The sequence below is a fragment of the Anoplophora glabripennis genome, unplaced genomic scaffold (assembly GCF_000390285.2).
Source record: "Anoplophora glabripennis isolate ALB-LARVAE unplaced genomic scaffold, Agla_2.0 scaffold233, whole genome shotgun sequence".
Classification (NCBI taxonomy): domain Eukaryota; kingdom Metazoa; phylum Arthropoda; class Insecta; order Coleoptera; family Cerambycidae; genus Anoplophora; species Anoplophora glabripennis.
The window spans coordinates 529,783-541,306 of NW_019416413.1; positions in this window are offsets into that span (position 1 = coordinate 529,783).

The window sequence follows — 11,524 nt, forward strand, 5'->3', positions numbered from 1 at the left end:
TTGTTGCTATTATTATTATTTTATTTTTTTTGTTTACTACTGATAAAAGTAACATTTTGATTACTTTTATGTCGTTCAAAACTTTGTTATATTTTGTCTAACAGTCGCAGTTTTGTAGGTGTTTTACGTGTTGGTTTTTAGTTACTAAAATTAAATTTCAATCACTGCTACTAATTCTTTTTAGTCATTAGTGCGGAATGAAATAAATATATTTAAAGGAAGCAACATTAAAGCATTAACTATTTATTGATATTTATAGTGTAACGAAGTGACTTTCAGATAGCGTCCGATCACATCCCAAGTTGTCGTTTTTCTATTTTATTTAAATAAATGCTGCCTGTCTAAAGAATTGGGATCAAAAAACAGTTCAGATCCACCCGTCGCAGCCAGCAATCCAGTCTTAAGCAGCCCAAGGAATACCGCCGTTTGGTAAGATTTTTTTTAGATCCAACTTGTGAAGACTGCGCAGCCGCCACCATTCGACGTAGAACATTGGCAGTTATGCTGAATTAGGAATTCAGTTCACATCTACCCGTCGCAGCGAACAGTCCAGTCCGTCAGCAGCCCACCACCAGGAAGAGATCACCGTATAGTAAGAATTTTCCAAGTCCCGCTTGTAAAGACTGCGCAGTCGCCACTATTCGCCGTAGAACCTTTGAAATTGAACTGAAGTAGGAGTTGAGTTGATATCTACCCATCAGAACGAGCAGTCTAGACACCGAAGTAAGTAAGTTCTGCGCATACCTAATACTAAAGTCTCCTGAGTTGACCGGAGGCCTGGTGAGGTGATTTTGCTTCAGAGTTAGTTCTTAGTTCCGTTCCATCGCTTCAGCAAAACGGACGTACCTAGGAGAGGAAGTGAGTAAAAGGTTTAGGTAAAAACTTGGCTACTATCTACCTTGCCTTAATCATACCTTTCTTTTTAGCCGTCCGTACTATGACGTGGTTGGGTACACTGTCGGTTCTTTCCGGTGTACTTAACCTGACTGCGCGTTCAGCTTATGGAATATCGTCCCATTATTCCGTTTAATGAGCTGAAACACAGGTCGTAACTAAGCTATCCGCCTGTGGTAACTAATCATACTTTTCTTTTGAGCTATCCACCCGTAGTACGACATGGTTGGTTGCATTGTCATTTTTTCTGGGACCTGTGCGCATTCAGCTGATGATGTCGTCCCCTTTTGTATTCTATGAGTTCAAATATAGGTAGTAAATAATTATATCTTCTTTTCAGCCCTGTCAGCCGCCCGCCAGTCCTGAGGAGTCTTGTTATTATTGTATTTCTTTTTCTTTATGTAGAAGTAGTAGCCAAGCCTGTAGTTTAGTAAATGCAGCTTTGCTTTTATCCCCTTGATCGCTTCCTCACTCCTGGTATCTGAAATCCACTTGCTATAATATCCGCGTGCCTGTTACCGTTCCGTTAACATCACGAACAAAGGCGAAATATTATGATGGCATACATCGTAAACATAATTTTAAGTCAGCGTCATAAATTGTTGTGCTATAGTGTGCACTTTTGTGAGTGTGTAGTTTAGAATATATTGAAAAACAATGTTAATGGGGTGTGTTCTTTACTAAGATATAATTATTATACTTGCATCATCTGTTTTTGATAAAAAAAAATGATTGCAGTGTATTAGCTAGCTTACTGGATTTCATTAATTTGGTAGTAGGTAAGTACATGATTTTTCAATTACACAGCCACACAAAAAAGCAAAAGTCCAACCCAAGAGACCCACATATCATTTCCAAAGGATTTCGATGTGCTGAACACGATCCTGTAGTCAAAATTCATGACTTCACGACAAATTCGAGAAAATTGATTTTTTTTGTAAAAATGGTCCAAACTGATTTTTTCCTAAATTTTGTCTAAATATATCATTTTCGTAGTATTTTGATACGAAACATTGATGAAATTTACCGCTGACCTCGATACTTTTCAGAAAAAATCCAAAACTAGCATGGGTTTATGGAAGGACGGTCGACAGTCACGGATTCAGTATGCATTACTCAGTTTATCAGCGAGGCTATAGATCGGGGAAGACAAGTAGACGTAGTCTATACAGATTTTTTCGAAGGCGTTTGACCGTCTCGACCATGGACTATTATTAAATAAATTAAGCGCTTTTGGACTATCATCAGACTTTCTTAAACTAATGAATTCATATTTCAGCAGAACTCAGTTTGTTCAAATTTCTGGTGTTAAATCTACTGAATTTGCCCAGACTTCAGGTGTTCTGCAAGGTTCCATTCTTGGTCCCTTGTTGTTTACATTATTTATTAATGATATTACTTCTCAGCTGAAAGTGCGTTATTTGTTATACGCCGATGATATAAAAATATTTTCTCTAATTATTAATAATGTATTTGATGCCATCAATCTTCAACGTAATCTAGATATCTCTTGGTGCATTGCTAATAGGCTGCCTCTGAATTCTACCAAATGTAATATCATGACTTTTAGTCGACGATATGATCAAATTCAATATGAGTATAATCTGAATGGGTTTGCCCTTCAACGACCTGACCTTGTTAAAGATTTGGGCGTATATTTTGACCCCAAAATTATCTTTTGTCAAGCATATTGAAATTGTGGTTAATGAATGGCTACAAAAGTTTGGGATTTATTGTTCGAAACAGTGCAATTTTATGAAAATTAATACTTTTTGCTTGTTATTTAATACATTTGTAGATCTAAACTTGAGTATGCCTCTGTAGTCTGGACACCTATCTACGCTACACACATAATATCTAGTGAGAAAATCCAATACCGATTCTTTAAATCAGCTACATTTTTTATTGATGGCCAGTATCCTCCTCAAGGATTTCCTCAGGAATCATTTTTTCAAGAGTTTCAATATGAGTGCTCCACTATTACTGAAATTAAAAAAGTGTTCCTTTGAATTTTGTTTGTATAAGTATGTTTTTGCACTTGTTTGTATTGTATTATAGCGTTTTAATATTATCTGTCTGTCCCCTGTTTGTTTTAGATATTTTTTTGTGGTATTTATTTTGTTTAAGAATAATTTTTGTATCTTTCACCTATTTTTATTACTTTTTTTTAGTTTGTAATCTTATCCTGTAACTGAGCATTGCCCGTTGGATATTGTAACTAAAATAAATAAATAAATAAATAAATAAATAAAACTAGAGCTCTTTTACGTACCTGAAAATTAAAACTGATTTATAAAATTTCTATTTGATTCTTACAAGAAAATAATATATTTTTTAATGTAATGTAATGATGTATTTACTCAAAATTAATGAGTAAAATTGTAAATTCACTAAAATTCAAATAAATAATGTTTTTCTATTACATGCAGGATGTTCTAGAAGTTAGTGCCAACATTTTAACCAAATTTACCTATTAGTTTCCATTTCTGAACTTTTGTTGTGATAAGTAAGAAATATTTAAAATTTGTATAAATTATTTTTTCTCATAAACTCAAAGGTTCTTGAAAAAAGTTATTAAGCAAAAGTTATTGCATCTTATGGGTTAAATACATGATTTATATTTTGGCTCTTATTTCTGGGACACTGTATAATTACAAATTTAAATAAGTAATCCAATTATTTTAGTCTATATAAAAAACTATACATAAGTGAAGAGGTTAAATGTTATCTTAATTAACAATTATTTTAAATAAAACAACACTTCAAACATTATATGTATATTATTATTAATATAATTTAAATATATTTAAATATCGGAAACCTAAGACATAATAAGACTGGAATAAAAAATAAATACTTATAGTGTGTCCACGGATGGAGTTGACTTTATCGAAAAATATCACTTTATAAAAAGTTCTGCCTCCCGAAAAAATAATACTATCATACAAACATCTTAGATTATATATACAGGGTGCTCATAAATTAAAAAGAAAACACGAAAATACTCAAGAGAGAAGTACCATTATTTATTATTTTGCACAACATTTTTATAAAACAGATCTGTTTATACTCGTAATCTCAAATAATACCCTAACAGAAATTTTAAAATCAAAATTTCAGTTTTGACATTTTCAATTTCTTGAGAATTAATATTTAACAACATCTAATTTTTGCTTTTTAATAACCGTTTAATCAATCTGCACATTATCTAAAAAAAAGTTATTATGTAAAACGTAATTATCATATGGTCATCTAACTACCTACAAATGCAGCAACCAACAATTCATCAATAACGACGCTTGTTTTGAAAAGTAATTGCAATTTATTTTTAACACCATTGCATAATACGTAAGTTTTGAAAATTTTTTGTAACTTTGTACGTTTTAACAGGTAATAAATTATATCCAATTACAGAGTAATGCATATTTAACGTTAAACTCGAGATTAAGTGATGGTACTTTTGAAAATAAATTGGATTATTCACATAAACCTTTCCATTCAACATGTTCCATCTTCGACAGACAAAATGAAATAGTTTAAAAAATATCATTTTTATATTTTTCCGAGTACTTTTCAAAACAATGGACATATTCAAATTAAATTTGATATACATCAATCTGAATAGGTTGCCTTAATTTGCGATAGCAGAGTCCTCCAATAAACTGAATACACTAACAGTTTTTTGTATACCTTTTTAATCAACATACGTAACATATATTTTATGTCTTTACTCTTTTTCAAATGTATTAAGCCAATTAAAAAAAATCAAAAAAATATATATTTTAAAATCTTAGCAAATGAAGTCAAACAATGTTCTTCGACACCAGATGTGTATATAGGTATACAAAAGATGTCCAACCTCATATCCTACGGGAAACAACTACTCTTTAGGCATTTAAACATTTGAACGAAAGGTCTCCAGGGCGTTGGATTGGCCGCGGTGGTCCTTTAGTTTGTCTCCAAGATCTCCAGATCTCACAGCACTAGATTACTGTGTATGGTGTATGGGGTTGGTTAAAAAAATGAAGTGTACAAAGTTAGAGTAAACACTGGAGAGGCACTAATTCGACGTACCTATCGTTAATACTGCAGCACTTGTTAAAGAAAGTATGCAACAATCAGAAGAGCTACAGACGCCCTCCGTAGACGAAGCAGAAAGTGTTTAGAGGTCAATGGTAGTGTTTTTGAATATTTAATCAAGGAACGCTATGATTAATAGAATATCAACAAATTATTATTTTTTTTATTAAAATGTACGTCATAGTCGCATAACAACATTTCAGTTTTTTATTATTTTGAAGTGTAGAATCCATTCTTGGAGTTTGGTGCAATTCTCCCGACTCACCCTGTATAGTGTTGACAGTATTCAATCCCCAAAGTTAAATACGTCTTCGTATGGAAACAGAACCTTCGTGTTCACTTTTTCAAAACAGATTTCTCGGCCTACGAAACACATCTCGAACTAAATGGAATGTAGTCTGAAATTTTCTTGAAGTCATAAAAATAAAATTATTATAAAACTGATAAATTTACAATTTATAACCTAATGAAGTAACTAACAAGGTAAGCTCACCTATGACGTACTAATAAGAAGTAACAAGTTCAAACTGACCTATACCTGGCGATTCTACTGATGAATAATAGAGTATTAGATATTTCCATAGAGCATGTAATTCAAGCTTGAGGTTGCTTTACTCAGCAGAGTAATCGTTTTCCACAATGTCATTAGCTGAAAGTGAGGTGAGTTTCCTTAGCAATGTTGTTCTTACTGTCTTCATTACGTCTACGTCTAAGATGCTCCAATAAAATATTATCGAGTGTATTATTGAAATATAAGCACTTATTACATAGGGATAGGGTCCCTTAGTTCAACTGACAAACTTCTAAATGATGTTTCCTTTTGAAAATTAACCCAAAAAGCTCAAATAAACTAGGGATTAATCCTGACTCATTGTGAAAAAATACCAGAAAATTACAATATTTCTTTTCTATGTTGGAGTATCAGTACCACATTTGATACACAATTTCGGTTATTTATGACTAGCTGCTCTTGAGAAATTTTTAAAGGATACGGTTTTCAGTAAAATTAAAAAACGTAAAATCACGTAACTTTATTACCAATATAAATGATAACAACATAAACAACATCAAGCAAAGCTGTAATGAATGATTTTAAACGCAAAACATTACACAGTTCTTCAAAATAAAAAAAAGCCCTGTGCAAATGACCAGAATACATTATTCCTATGTATTTTGAGCCGATTACGATGTGAAATTGCCCCAGCAAATCACCAGAATTATCTAACAGCAAAAAATGCTTTAAAAACCCACAAAATCAAAAAAATCAATATTTAAAATCCACGTGTGACTTATCAGCGGCTGAAACTAGTGGTCAGATCTTTATATTCCCATGCACCTTGACCCGTTGAACAAGAATCCGAAGTATGATTTGGCAAATAAGGTCACAAATTCCTCCTAACCTTAAAAAAAACTTTAAAATCCTCAAAATTAATAAAATAGCTTCTATGATCCAGATATGATTTAACAGCGACTGACATGATCAGACCTATACATACAGGGTGCCGAAAATTAGTAGGTCAATCCGTTAACCATAGATAGCTGATATGAAAATAATGGGACTTTCATTATGCCACTTTTCATTTAGGAGCCCCATTTTTGAAATACAGGGTGTCAAAATGTAAATTTCAAAAACGAAATTTGTCGATAACTCCGGTGGAATTAGAGATATTTGTTTGAAATTTCGCTAATATTTTTTTCTTGTAGACACACTTTCAGTATACTTTTGGTAAAAAAAAATCAAAGCACGAGCGGAGGTGAGGGGGTTAAAGAGCATTATGACCCCCCAACTTTTTCATACGCACGCCTATGGTAAAAACATATATTTTCTTAGATAAAGCGGCTTTTATTCTAACTTTTCTTATTCTTGCAAGATTTTGATTTGGAGCCTGGGTTACCAGATATTGTAACTTATTTGGACGGATAGTATGGATTTGGTAACTAGTGTATCCAAAATTAATTTTAATTCGATGTTATTGGGCTATATTCCGAGAGGAAAACACATTACTTTCTTATTTTATAAAAAGTAATGATTGTTCTTGTGCTGTTACAAGAGAAATAAGACGAAAAAATCAATGTTTTGGTAACGGTATTGATAATGAGTGTGGTATAATTTCTTCTTTTTTTCTTTCTTTTGTATACATAAAAAAGTATTTTTTATATCCTATACGGTCCTGTTTTTATTTTTTTATAGTACATCAAATAAAAAAGTTAAAGGGGTGGGACATTATAAATGATCGCCTGGTACAATTCGTTTAAACAATGAAGCATGCCACAAGAAAAATATTCTTAAATATTTCCAACTAATTTTTTAAGGTAAATTTGCAATAGACTTTCAGTACTTAAAAAATGTTTTAATTGTCTAATTTTACGTTTCAAGTAATAAGTTCTATGTAGGCTTTGAAAACAAAGTCAGATAGTTAGGTACATTTGGTTGTCAAAATAATTTATAAGTTAAATAGAAAAAACGTTGTTTAGACATTTTTTAATTGAAGTGTTCAATAAGAAATGGCGAACAGAGAAGGTTTGCTATCATTTTCTGAAATGACCGATATGATTTTAATAATGGGTAAGTACTTATTAAAAGGAATAGGATTTTTTCTTAATAAGTGTTAATTGTAATCTCGAACCTAAACAATTTAATTTCTCTTGCTTTTAGGAAAATGTAACTCTAATGCTAGTTTAGCTGCTAGGCGTTATGCGGACAAATTTCCAACCAGGCACCATCCAAAAAGGAGATTTTTCTTAAGCTTAGTCAACCGTCTGAGAGAATCTGGCAACTTTAAGCATAGGAGGATGGGCCAATGTGGACGGCAACTCAAATTACGTCCAAACGAAGAGGAGCAAATCTTGCAAATTGTCGAAGAAACTCCGAGTATAAGTACGAGGATACTAGCTAATCAAATTAATAATGGTGGCAACAATAATATTAAGTCAGATGATGTGCGACGTGTCTTCAAACAGCAATTACTGTACCCATATCATGTACAAAAAGTGCAGGCACTTCTACCTTTAGATTCAGAAGCAAGAGTCACTTTCTGTAATTGGATATGCCAAGAAAATAATGATAATATTAATTTTAGTAAATTTATTTTATTTTCCGATGAGGCCACGTTTACTCGTAACGGAGTAACGAATATTCATAATACTCATACATGGGCTGCTGAAAATCCGAAATTCATTGTAGAGGCACATCATCAAGTAAGTTTTAAAGTAAACGTATGGGCAGGAATAATTGATAATTTTCTTTTGGGACCGTTTTTTTTACCCCCCCGTTTGAATGCCGACGAATTTTTGCATTTTCTGCAAACCTCTTTTGCAGACTTACTTGATGATTTGCCTTTAGCGGTTCGGCAAAATATGTGGTTTCAACTAGATGGGGCTCCGCCACATTATGGCCGAATTGTTCAGAACCATTTAAACCAAATCTTTCCTAACCGCTGGATCGGCCGGGGACGTCTTGCGCCAGTCAAATGGCCACCTCGATCCCCAGACCTTAATCCCTTAGACTTCTGTTTCTGGGGGTTTATGAAAGATTTTGTTTACATGGTTCCAATTGTGGATGAACAACATTTAAGATTAAGAATTTTAGAAGGGGCCGAGCAATTTAGGGTGAAACCACATATTTTTCATAATATTCGTTTCTCCTTTATAAAGAGATGCAGGATGTGCGTCCGCGAAGGTGGTTCTCATGTTGAACATTTAATATAATTTTTCGAATTTAATTTCTGTTTGTAATATAAAATATATGCAGTTTGTTTCATGTTGTTAAATGTTAAATAAAATTTATAGTACAAAACGGATTTTAAACTTTATTAAAATAAGTTACAATATCTGGTAACCCAGGCTCCAAATCAAAATCTTGCAAGAATAAGAAAAGTTAGAATAAAAGCCGCTTTATCTAAGAAAATATGTTTTTACCATAGGCGTGCGTATGAAAAAGTTGGGAGGTCATAATGCACTTTAACCCCCTCACCTCCGCTCGTGCTTTTATTTTTTTTACCAAAAGTATACTGAAAGTGTGTCTCTACAAGAAAAAAATATTAGCGAAATTTTAAACAAATATCTCTAATTCTACCGGAGTTATCGACAAATTTCGTTTTTGAAATTTACATTTTGACACCCTGTATTTCAAAAATGGGGCTCCTAAATGAAAAGTGGCATAATGAAAGTCCCATTATTTTCATATCAGCTACCTATGGTTAACGGATTGACCTACTAATTTTCGGCACCCTCTATATTCCTGGGTATTTTGACCCGCTGAATTCGAATCCGATGTCAGAATTGCCCCAAATCATCAGAATTTTCTATCCTGAAAAAATAACTTAAAATCGCTAATCTCAAATTTTAGAATGGTAAGGCTACAAATAATGCAAAAATGTATTATTCCCTTGAATTCAGTGCTTCCAAAATTTCTTAGCCCCCAGTTATAAATGAACATAGCCTAAGGTATTCAGTTATAAACATAGAAAGGATTATTCAATGGGCATAAAACCTAACAAAGCCGAACGTGTCGAATCATAAATGAACAGACAGCATACAGGGTGTTTCTAAAATAGGGTTCCAAACTTCTGCTGCGTTTATAACTCATTAAAATAAGCCAAAAAGTTCCTATTAACATGTGCCCTAAAACGCACCCTTAGGAAGTTATATGCTCTTAAAAGGGCTCAAACAAAACTGGTTTTTTTTTACTTAAATTTTCCACTCACCACCTTTACTAATTAAACATTGCAAAGCTCAATTGACAGTTTATCAATAACTTAAATTGTTAAGCGTTGTGGCAACGTCAGTCTTTTAGTTGCCATGGTAAACAGATTTTTGTAATTTTTGGCCTAATAACTTAAAGAGCAGAGTAATCTTCAAACTCAATTTACTCGAAAACCATTGGAAATATCGATATGGACAAAGATAATATTTTTTACGTAAAATTGTTAAGATTTTATAAATCTGTAGAGAAAATTGTAAAAAAATTGAAATAAAAAAAATTACGGGCCGAAAACCCCCTTCACCAACCTAAATGGGACACATATGATTTGCATGTCGAAAAACGGAGTAGTCCATGTTATTTAACGTAAAAAGTTATGTAAGACCCATACATTTTTTTCTATTTATTTGCTACCGTTTTGTCAATAACAGAAAAAAAATCAGTTTTGTTTGAGCCCTTTTAAGGGCATATAACTTCCTAAGGGTGCGTTTTAGGGCACATGTTAATAGGAACGTTTTAGCTTATTTTAATGAGTTATAAACGCAGCAGAAGTTTGGAACCCTATTTTAGAAACACCCTGTACAACACAAGCTCTAAACATAACATAACCGTACCGCTCGTACCGCCCTTTGAACGGCCCTGTATGAATTTTGAGGTGAAATTTCTAATTAGAAAATTATGCTGATTTGCTAACGTGACTCTAATATCAGATTGGTAATGGGCACCTCAAAACTGAAACAGGACTGTCCAAAAGGCTGTACGAGCGGTTCGATTATGTTAGGTTTAGAACTTGTGTTATACACTTTCTGTTCGTTTATGATTCGCCACCTTAGGCTTTGTTAGGTTTTATGCTTGGTGAATAATCCTTTCTGCGTTTATAACTGAATGCCTTAGGTTTAAAGCCTTTTTGTTCGTTTATAACTGAGTGCAAAGAAATTTTGGTAGCACTGAATTCATGGAAATAATATATGTTTGCATTATTTGTTATCATTGAAAAAGTTTAGAATATTAGCGATTTTTTCAGGCTATTAAGGTAATTATATTAGTATTAAAATACACGAAAATACCATGATTTTTTCAGTCGCTGTTAAATCATACCTGGATCGTAGAAACTAATTTATAAATTTTTATGCTTTTTTAAAGGTTAGGCAGGATGTGTAACCTTATGGGCCAAATCTGACTTCAGATTCTTATTTAGCAGATAGGAATATAAAGATCTGACCACTAGTTTCAGCTGCTGATAAGTCACACCTAGATTTTAAATGCCGATTTATTGATTTTGTGTTTTTTTACGCATATTTTGATTTTAGAAAATTCTGGTGATTTCCTGGGATAATTCTGACATAGGATTCGAATTCAACGGCTAAAAATACATGGGAATAATGTATTCTGATCATTTGCTAAAGACTTTTTTTATTTTGTGGAGCTGTGTTATTACTTATTTAAGTTCATTCATTAGATAGTATTCGATATGATGCAATACGTGTTAAGTATTATAATAGATATAATAATAGTACTGTTCTTTTTACAATTCTTTTACAACGCGATAGAGGTCTTAAATAGTCATTCTAGTATTTCAGAAACATATTTAACATCGCAGTTTTTTTATGTATTCTTCTTGACAATAATTTATTGCACAGTGATATTGAATTTTATTCAAAAAACATGTCTTTCTAAATTTTTGCAGAAGCCATAAGTTCACTCTCAAAACATACCTTTTCCAGGAGATATTTTTTTTTATTGTGGCTATGTGGATTCCACACAACAAATTTTTTGTAACTATGTAAATATGACTTTTCAATAGCCAAAAACGAGTAGATACATACTCAATTTGGTATTAATAGTTCA